A 10,448-nucleotide genomic window follows, 5' to 3' on the forward strand; every position below is an offset into this window, starting at 1 on the left:
AGTTTAAAGTTAATAAAGTGTCTACGCTTTAAAAAAAAAAAAAAAAAAAAACTAGTAAAGGTCTCACTTCACCAAAGAACACCTACAAAACCTAGAAGGACTGGAAGCTCCCTGGGCCCCCAAACCATGGAGGGGAAGGGCCAGGGGCCTCAGCCATGCCCCCCCCCCCCGACATCCACACCCAGCCCAGTGATGACCACTTAGCCACTGCAGGAAACACCCTGGTCTCCCCAGCTGGGGTAATGGGAGGCTGAGGGCTTTGGCCACACCCCCTGACATCTATCTGCATTCAGCCCAGCAATGAACAAGCCGCCACTGGAAGCCCCCTGATCTCACCTGCAGAAATGAGGGGGGTGCCACGGGCCTCAACCATGGCCCACCTCCTTCCTCCTTCTCCCACCCTATTTCTTTCCCCCTTTCCCTTTCCCCTTCCCACACAACTGCTCTGCAACAACAACTTAGAATGTAAAAAGAGATGGAGTTGGGGATTGACCCTTCCTCCCACAAGTGGGCAAGCTGCTGCTGCCATGGGGCCTGCCTGGGGTCCTGAGGCTTGGTGCCGAGGACCAAGTCCTCCTCCTGCAACCAGGCAAGGAGCACACCAAAAACACCACTTCCATGTGGGTGGTTCATCATAGCCACCACTGCCGCAAAAGCTGCTAGACGCCACAACCACTGCGCAGATGGTCCACCAGCTACTGCAGTGCTTTGATAAAAGGAGAGTCACCAGCAGAGACCAAAGAAAAGAAGAGGATGTCTTTCTCCACAAAGCCCATTTCAAAGAAGCATCTGCTTTATGATAACAGTGGGGGACCTGAGCACACCTCTCTCAGCTCTGGACAGATCATCTAGGCAACAAATCAGCAGACTAACCGTTACTCTTCAGAAGGAGAGAAGAAATCTAGGGTTATCAGAGAGGGGAGGGGAGAGGGAGAGGGGGATGGGGAGAGATTGGACAAGGGGCATAAAGAATAAGTATGATTGATAACAATATATATACTAGTAATATTGATTTGATCAACGTGTCAACGTTGAACCCCCAAAATATGTACAATCAATTATGATTCAATAAAAAAAAATTTAATCATAGGAGTACAAGACATGAGTTGTATTATTAAACTCTCTCTTTATTTAAATGATTATTATTGTTTTTCTTTGAGTTAAAAAGAAACTCTTTTAACTGTGGTTGCCGTGCAGTGCATGTATTGTATATTTCTAAATAGCCGAAAGAATAGATTTTCAACATCCTCACCACAAAAAATAAGTTGGTATGGTGATGAATATGCTAATTAACTTGACTGAACCTTTCTACAATGTACACATAGATCAAAATATTACATTGTACTCCATAAATATACACAATTATTCATTAATTAAAGTTTTAAAAAAGAAACTTTTAGCGTGTATTCTGGTGTGCGTATTCTAGAAATGAATGATCAATGTGCAGAGACTGCTATTGGTTTCTTAAAATGTGTTCTCTTCTTCCATAGTAACAGAACCCCTGACTTTTAAACTGGGCATGTACCCATCTAGGAAAATAGAAGTGGCTATTTCTCAGTTTCTCTTGCATAGGACTAAGTGGAAGTATTATATGGCAACTTCTGGGATTTTCTGTAAATGACATTGGTGTGTGCCTCTAACCCCGTCTTTATTCCTTCCTCCATCCTGCTGCCTGCAACTGTGAACATGCCAGCAGGAGCTCTAGCTGCCATCTTGGGCCACGAAGACAAGGGCAACACTGCAGATGAGTGGGCAGAAATGTTATACCACCTTGGGTCCTCACTTCTGAGATGACAAAGAAAAGAAGGAACAACAGTCATGCCAGTAAGGGCAGCGGCCACGTGCAACCTATTTGCTGCACTAACTGTGCCTGATGCATGCCCAAGGACAAGGCCATGAAGAAATTTCTCATCCAAAACAGAGCAGAGGCCACAGCTGTCAGGGACATTTCTCAAGTGAGTGTCTTTGATGCCTATGTGCTTCCCAAAGCTGTTTATGAAGGTACATTAGTGCATGAGTTGTGCCATTCACAGCATGGTGGTCAGGAATTGATCCTGTGAAGCCTGGAAGTGCTGAACACCCCCACCATGATTTAGAACTGCTTGTTCTGCCCCACAACCTCCACTAAAGCCCATATGAGGAGCTCAGTCCCTAAGGACTGAAGAAAAACTGTCCTCTGGAAAAAAAAAATAGAAATTATACTTAAAGGAAAGAAATGTCATACCAGCTCACCTAACTTTGCAGCTTTATATGAAAGATAAACTATCTTGTTTAAATGACTGTGCTTTTTTGTCTGTGTTTCTCAAAATAAAAAATAATCCTAATGTACACAATCACCTATAATGGAAAATATTGAACTATTTAATCTGACATGAAGAAATAAACATACCATAGCAGACACCTGTTGGCTTATCTGCCCAACACCCTTTTGTAAAATTCAGTCACTCACTACTACCATCCACGTGGTTATAGTGAGAGTTTCCACACTCTAGAACATAACCCCATTTTGGTTGAAGGATAATCCTGACCCTGGCTGGGCCAATCCAAATCTTTCACCGGGAATTTGAATCTTATTTTATTGGGGAAAAAGATCAGTCTTTTTGAGCTATAAGACTATTGTAGCAAGTATCTGAGCCATTGGCAGCTGTATTTTCCACCATGTGTTGGGAGAAGTAGAAGAAGTCAGGTTGGGAAAAGTAAAAGAAACCAGGTTATAGCAAGTATCTGAGCCATTGGCAGCTGTATTTTCCACCACGTGTTTGGAGAAGTAGAAAAACAAATGAATCAGAATCAAAGAGAGAAGCAGAGATTTAGAGATGGAGGAGAGAGAAGATTTCTAGATTCCCCATAGTCGTCCAGTGCTGGTTGTCTGGGCACTGTTGCCCGCTTACTTAACATGCACTCTCTATTTCCTAAAGCTGACGTTATTCTGGATCCACCCATTCCTAGAGAGGGTTGCAGATCGGTCTAAGACAATATGTGCATGGCAATCCCCTGGCAGCCCTATTGATCCAGTGATGGGCATGGGTCCTAAATTGGCCCAATCGGATTGAAGATTTATATTCCGTGCCTAGGGGAGAAACGAGTCTTCTACTGAACAAGAAAACCCACAGTCCTGATTGCCATTGTCAGCTCTCTTGCCACCATGATGGTGACCATCCTCGGATAAGGGCAACACTGAAGATGGCATCAAAAAGAATTCTAAAAAGCCCTGGCCTTCGTGGCATTTCTGAGCCCAGCCTGGCACTGAATCAAATATATTAGATAACAAATGGCCTATTATCGAAGCCAGTGATAGGGGCTAAACATGTTTTCCAAAAGTCCACATACTGGAAACATGACCCACATTGTAACAGTGTTAAGAGGGTGGGAAACCCGATTATGACATTTGAAATGTGGAGCTTTTGAGAGGTGCTTGAATCATGAGGACGATGCCCTCGTGAATGGATTGATCCTTTCATGGAGTAATTAGTTATCATGAGCATGGTTCTCATGGCTTTGCAAGGAGAACGCGTGAGAAGTTTAGCTTGTTTACTCAAGGTTAGCCATTCTCTCTACCCTGTGTTGCCGTACAGAGTCACCACAACGAAGACCCTCATCAGTTGTGCCCCCTGGACCGCACACTTCCCCGCCTCCAAAACTGAAAGAAATAAATTTCATTTCTTCATAAATTACCCAGTTTCAGGTATTTTGTTATAAGCAACAGAAAACAGACTAATACAGCCAGGAGTCACCGAACTTTATCTTAAAGGGCAAGATAGTAAATATTTTAAGATCGCAGGCTTTAAGGTCTTTGTCACACCTAGTCAAGCCTGCTGTTCTGATTCTAAAGCAGTCCTAGACAATTCATATGTGAATGGTTATGAATGTGTTCCAGTAAACCGGGTGGCCAACTTTCAGGCTGTTGTTTGCCAACCCCTGTAATAAGCCAGTTTTAGTGAGAATTTTCTGTTACTTTTTGCCAAAACACCCATAATACGATACACAGGCTCTTGTTTATTTTGGGGTGCCAGCTGCATCTTGCCCTTGAAATCTGTGAGGAACCCCAGTGTCCAGAGCTGATGGCCAAAATATTTAACAAAGTGTATAGTATAAAACACCAACCAACCTTAAACATGTAGGGTAACCATGCTGGGGTGACTTGGCTGAACATCACTGCTGGGATCCCTCCAAGAAGTCCTCTTTGATACTTAAACTAGCCAGAGTTTACTTCTGTTATTTGTAAACAAAAGCATCCTCACCATTCTTTTTAGATTTTGTTTTTGGGTAATCCTTCAGTCTTTTTATTCATTTTTTGATTAAGATGCTGATCAGTTTCTATATCATTTCTTCTTTTTTGGTTCTTTTCTTTCTGGTTCAGTATTTCAGTGCCAGGAGTGTAATATGATTCTTTTAAAAATTAGGTAGATGAAAATTTTCCCTGATAGTAAGCTCTTTTTGAATTCTTGCAGGACTTATGATCGATGACACACTATCTAGCACTTGACACATGAGGTGTGACTATAACGTATCAGAAAGATTTTAGCACACATGCCACAGCTCAGACATCCAAAGCATGTTGCTAAATGCAGTTGCAACTGGAAGTTATATTCCAATAATGCTGCCATTTCTCAAAGTATCTTTGGAATTCCTCCAATCTCCTCACTTTATTTTAACGTCTGATATTGATGGAGATATATCATGTTGTCATCAGGCTTGGCTCTGAACGGATTCTTAACATTTGCAAAATAAAGATCCATCTTAATATCTGAAATCCCCCTTCCCTTCTTTCTCACATAATCATTAGGCACCTAGCTATGTGAGTCATTCTTCTAGATGGTGGTGGTGAGATAAAGTCCTTATCATCAATGTGTTCATAGTTTAATGAGGGAGAAAATAAATAACTTATAATGTAACCCAATTTTGCCCAGGCCTCACCAGTCCATACAAACAAATATGGTCCTCATAAGAGAAATAACCCAGATTTTGCAGGCTTTGCCTCACTTACACATGTAAGAACTTAGCCTCCTGCCAGGCTGTTTACATGTATCCCACACTGACCACTTACACTTTTCCATTTCAGCTCTCCGCTGTTGATAACTGCTGTTTTTAAGCCACAAGGATTCCAGGTGTCTGGTACCTCTTATTTTTGTTTTTTAGGTTTTTTTACTTTCAAAAGATTTATTTAATGATGGAGGAAAACAATACTACTTGTTATACTAGTTTAAAGCATTTCACATTGTTTTCTGAAAATTCGGAACATTTTTACAGGGGAGAAATCTCTGCAGTAGGCAGCCTGACCAATAGTTGGTGTCTCTAGAACCGCTCAGATAGAGAATTCTTACTGTTTTCCAACCTGACCTGCTCTGAACAGGAAGAGGCTAGTTTCACCTAGTAAACAAATGCGGAGCTAAAAGACAGGAAGAAAACGGGGCCAGCAGGGTGACTGAGGCCACATTTCCTTCTCAAACTCAGCCAGTCCCTCCCTCTGACTTTTTTTGGGTAGTTTTTAAAAGGACATAAATACTGTCCTCTGCTGTATATGGTGCCTCCTCAGCAGCAGTAAGCTCCACAGAGGCAGGAGCTATGTGCATTTTCTTCAGTGTTTTATTTACTCATTGGGACTAGAACAGTGCCAGACACTTACTAGCTGCTCAGTGCACATGTGAATGCTGAATGCACAAATGACGCAATAGGGTTAGTCCTGCAATCCGCCTTCCACTGCCACCAGCTGTCTCCCACGTAGAGATGGGAAGAGTGTCCTCCCCCCACTAGATGCTATCTTTTGTTTTCTGGGTTCTAGTGCAAGGGTATCTCGGCCCTTTCTCTTCCAAAGTACTTGATTATCACAGCCTTTTTCAAATTCTCCCTCAGCTCTTTTCTCTAAGAATTTAGACCTGGTTCTCAAGTCATTGCTGGAAAACAAATATACTTAAATCCAACTATGGCCTGGCTCAAACTTAATTTCTGAATTAATTACAATATAGAGTGATAAGGGCTACACGAGATGTACATACAGAGACATGCAAAGGAGCAAAGAAACTGAAGACAGCAGGAAATAAGAGGGAGGGAGACAGATGGTGTAGAAAAGATGATGGATACAACTCTGCCTGCTTCATATTTTTGCCTTTTACTGGCCCCCAAATTTTGTTTTAGTAACCCGATTGTAACTTCCTTCTCTTTCCAAGTACACTGTAGGTGCTAGGTAAATATTTGTTGACTGGTTGACAAAAAGAATTAAGACTTTAGTGGAGTCCCATTGCTTTTCCCCTAATATTTGCTTTTCTTTATTGATTGCTCTCTGGCCAAACTGGGCTATGAGATGATGGGTAATGAGAATTCAATAAACTCTCATTTGTTCAAATCGATACAATAGTCATCCCTTATCCATAAGGGATACAGTCCAAGACCCCCGGTGCATGACTGAAACTGTGGATACTACTGAACCCTATAGTATACTATGTTTTTTCCTATCCATACCAATGATAACGTTTAATTTATAAATTAGGCACAGTAAGAGATTAACAGCAATAACTAATAATAAAATAGAACAATTATAACAATATGCCAGCATCACTCTTCTTGAGCTTTGGGGCCATTATTAAGTAAAATAAGGGTTACTTGAACACAAGCACTGCAATACCATTATAGTCGATCTAATAACTGAGATAGCTTCTCAGTGACTACTGGGGCAGGTGGCATCTACAACATAGAAATGCTGGACAAAGGGATGCACCATCAGAACAGTGCATAACTTAAAACTTATGAATTATTTCTGGAATTTTCCATTTAATATCTTCAGACTGTGGTTGACCACAGGTAACCGAAACAGCAGAAAACGAATCTGTGGGTGAGGGGGAACTACCGTAATGACTTATGGACTGCACACAGTGTGCCAAGCATTGAGCTGGATGGAAAACCACAAAGACAAATAAGATGGTCCTAAAGAAGCATGCAGTGTAGCAACAGAGATAAACCTGTCAAATAACTATGTTGTAAGGGAGGAAGAGTTGCATGGTGTACCAGAAGATCACATAACTTTCTATGAGAACATGAGAAAACAAAGAGAAATCTAGTTTGTGGGCTCTAAGAGGGTTCCACGGAGGAGCTCTACGAAGAAGTAGGATTTTAACCAATGGGATGGGCAAGGGAACATGTAGGCAATGCGAACCCCATGAACAAATTTAATCTACAAAGGAACATATATCATAGATGCTTCCAGAACTTTCTCTCATCTTTTATCTGTTATGTATCAGTCTCTTAAAACATAACCAGTAGGTTAGTGGCAATGACATGTTGTTTAGAGTTTGTACTGACAGAGAGGGTTGCATTGAACAATGCTGCTGGCAGTATTTGAAAAGAAAGATTAAAGTACCATGCTGCATGTGAATCAGTCTGTCCAATTTTGTATGCAAAGCAGATGGCTGCTAAATGTTTGTTCCATCCCTGGTATTGTCTGCCTTATAAATGATAAAGAGGAGCCAAGATGGAGAATTCTATCACGTTAAAGGAATTTTTGCCTATAATTTGTTTATAACATATTCTTGACTAACAGGCAAGCTCCCTGCTCCCTGGGGCTATGCTGTAAGTGCACACACATTCCAGAGTGATTAACTTTTCCCCTGTTGCTGCTAAGAACTCTAAAAGCCATGGGAATCAATACATACAATAATTTATCACTGACAGATTAAAATTTTCTATTGATTTCTTCCGGAATGGGAATTTGTGCCCCCCTCCTCCCACCCAAGGAACTTTATTCTTTTAATATACAACTAGGCAATCAGTTGTAATTTCAAGTTTTGAAATGTTTTGGCAACAGTTTTTATGAAACACACAAGAAAAATAACAAGAGGTCCTGGATAGTTTCAAAGTCTTGCTGAGATGTGCAGAAGTGAATTTTGCTTGCTTGTCTGTGCCAACAGTACACCTCTGTCCCCTGTAGCAGATGCTCTGTCCCTTGCTATGAATCCAAGGACTGCTGTCAATTTTCAAGCTTTGGACCTTCTGGTGGGCTCCTTGTCTTTCTTTTCTTTCTGAAAACCATTGTCAAGTTGCAGTGCAGTCTTAGGCTGTACATCTTCAGAGACCAGCAGGCAGAGATGTTTGGAGGATCCACCTTTCATGAAGGCTTAAAACTGGTGCTTTTCAAACTTGAATGTTTATACAACTCTCCTGGGATCCCCATTAAAATACAGATCCTGATTCTGGGGTGGGGCCTGAGATGCTATATTTCCAACAGGCTCCTGGGGGTTACCTGTGGCAGGACTTTAAATTCATTCTTTTCCCTGATTTTAAACTCATTCTTTTCAAAGGTAGGAAGGACAGGTAGTGTGGCAAGGACAGTGTGCTGAGCATTCAAACGCCACTTGATGACATGAAGCCCTGACCAAATGTCCCACAAGCATCAGGAACAGAACCAAAAGGGAGGCTGAGCTCTTCACTGGGAAAGCTTATTCTTATTTACCTTATCTCTGAGGCAACATGGGGATGGGGTAGTAGAGGAAGAGAGAAATAATAGATCATTCATTCCTCTGTTCTGTACTTTTTAACCCCCTATTCCATACCAGGCATTTCAGGCACAGGAAGTATAAATTATAAAAAGAAAACTGATCTAGAAAAGTCTATTTTGGAAAGGCAGACACTGAAAGCATTCCTCTCAGCCGCTTTATTTTTGTCAGGGAACTATTACTTAAAGACACCCTACACATAAGGACTCCAGCCGTTCAGCATTTCCCAGCAGAACAACATTATCTGTCATTGTTCTTTGTGTTCAAAGATACTTCTGGCAATGATGTTACTATTCCTGTGTATGAGTCTGGCAGAAAGCCCTAAGATGTGACCTAATTTCCAAATCGCTTGTCCTTCTGGTGAGCTGTTATTAGTAAAACCTGCTGTAGTTTACTCCACCCTATAGACTCTACCCTCTCGACTTTGGGGAAATAGGAGAGCAAAGGAGATTTCCACCTGGATTAATTTGTGTGATTACACGACCTTTTTGGAATAATAGTGTCTGCCCATAATTTGAAGAGATGATGTGGAAATCAATGCACTCTTTTCTTTCTGAGAGAAGGGCTCTTAAATGCTCGGAAGTGGAAGATCATTAGATAATTTGTTGTTCGATCAAGAAGGGAATATCTTGGTATATTTACAGTCATACTGTCTAGGGGGAAAATGTTTATGTATGGACCTGTCTTATCATCTCTTCTATCCTGAGTAGATCTTGAAAGTCAAATTATAACATTGCACTGTGCTTAAAAGAGAAGGATGCTTCATAGAAAAGACATTTACCAAGCTCTTGAGGGACCGTTGCACACTGATTAAATGACAGATGGTGTTCAGCTTTCACAATGTAGGAGTGCTGAAAGAATCTGGGGTCACAGTGAAGCCATGGAAAACCATACAGTAAAATATGGTGCAAGTTGTTGTCGGCCTAGCATAAGAATAGTAGGTACCAGGGAAGTGATCCCAACCACTAACATGAGAAGGGAAACTGAAATGAAAAATGACAGTACAGTACTTCAACTTCTGCAAAGCAGACCTGCCCCAAATTTAGCTATGCAGTGTTGGGTAGGTCTCCAGTGTCTCTGGGCCTTGCTCTACTAGTGCAACAGAGGAGACAGAGGTTCTAGATGATCTTTAAGTTCCCTCCCTGCTCTGTAACTCTAGCTCACTGTGGCTTACTATGTGCAAATGCACCATGAAATAAACACTTCACTTTTTTTTTTTTTTTTTGGTTATCCCCATTTTATAGAAGAGGAAACTAAGCTTCGGAGAGCTTAAGAAGCCAGGCCAAGCTTACGTAGCTAATTGGAGACAGAGCTAGAATTCGAACCCAGGCAATCTGACACCGCAGATAATGCTTTTAAGCTTTACAACACATTGCCTTTATACTTCTAAAACTTTTCTGGGTAAAGAAAGAAGGAATGTTTGTTATTTTCTTAGACAATCAATTGGTGGGGGATCCCTTAAAAGATGTGTCGCATACCTTCTTTTACAATTCTTGACATACTGGAGTTTGATCCTGGAAAAGGAAGATGTTGTAACGAGTGTCATAATTTAATGTCCAAGAATTTAAGACATGAGATGAGCTGCACATATCTCCCTCCTACCTTACTCAGCTCACTTAGCTGCAAGTGCTGATATTTTTACTTCTCAGGTTCTGGCCTGTCCACCTGAGCCCACTCTGTCCAGGCCAGGCTGCTGAAAAGTCGCCACATAAGTGTTGACTAGTGACAGCTAGAATTCGTGTTCCTGTCTCCTAAGTTTGAGATCTTGGGATTCCGGAGAAGCGCTGGGCTGTAGACAGCGGCTTCCTCTCACCCTTTTCCTACAGTTTCCCACGCCCACATGATGGGGTTCCAGCAGTTTCCTGGTTTGCACAGACTAGAGTTCTGTATTAAACACGGCTATGACACTGTCCCTAGCTTTTGGAGGCAGTGTGGCAAGGGGAAGTGGTGGGATGCCAACTT

The 10,448-nt window shown here is 41.7% G+C and overlaps 1 pseudogene; it reads left to right on the forward strand.

The window, feature by feature from the left end:
- The first annotated feature begins 1,790 nt into the window (after positions 1-1,790).
- Positions 1,791-2,139, forward strand: LOC134363364 (putative ribosomal protein eS26-like; annotated as a pseudogene).
- The last annotated feature ends 8,309 nt before the right edge of the window (positions 2,140-10,448 follow it).

This window comes from Cynocephalus volans, chromosome 14 (assembly GCF_027409185.1).
Source record: "Cynocephalus volans isolate mCynVol1 chromosome 14, mCynVol1.pri, whole genome shotgun sequence".
NCBI lineage: Eukaryota > Metazoa > Chordata > Mammalia > Dermoptera > Cynocephalidae > Cynocephalus > Cynocephalus volans.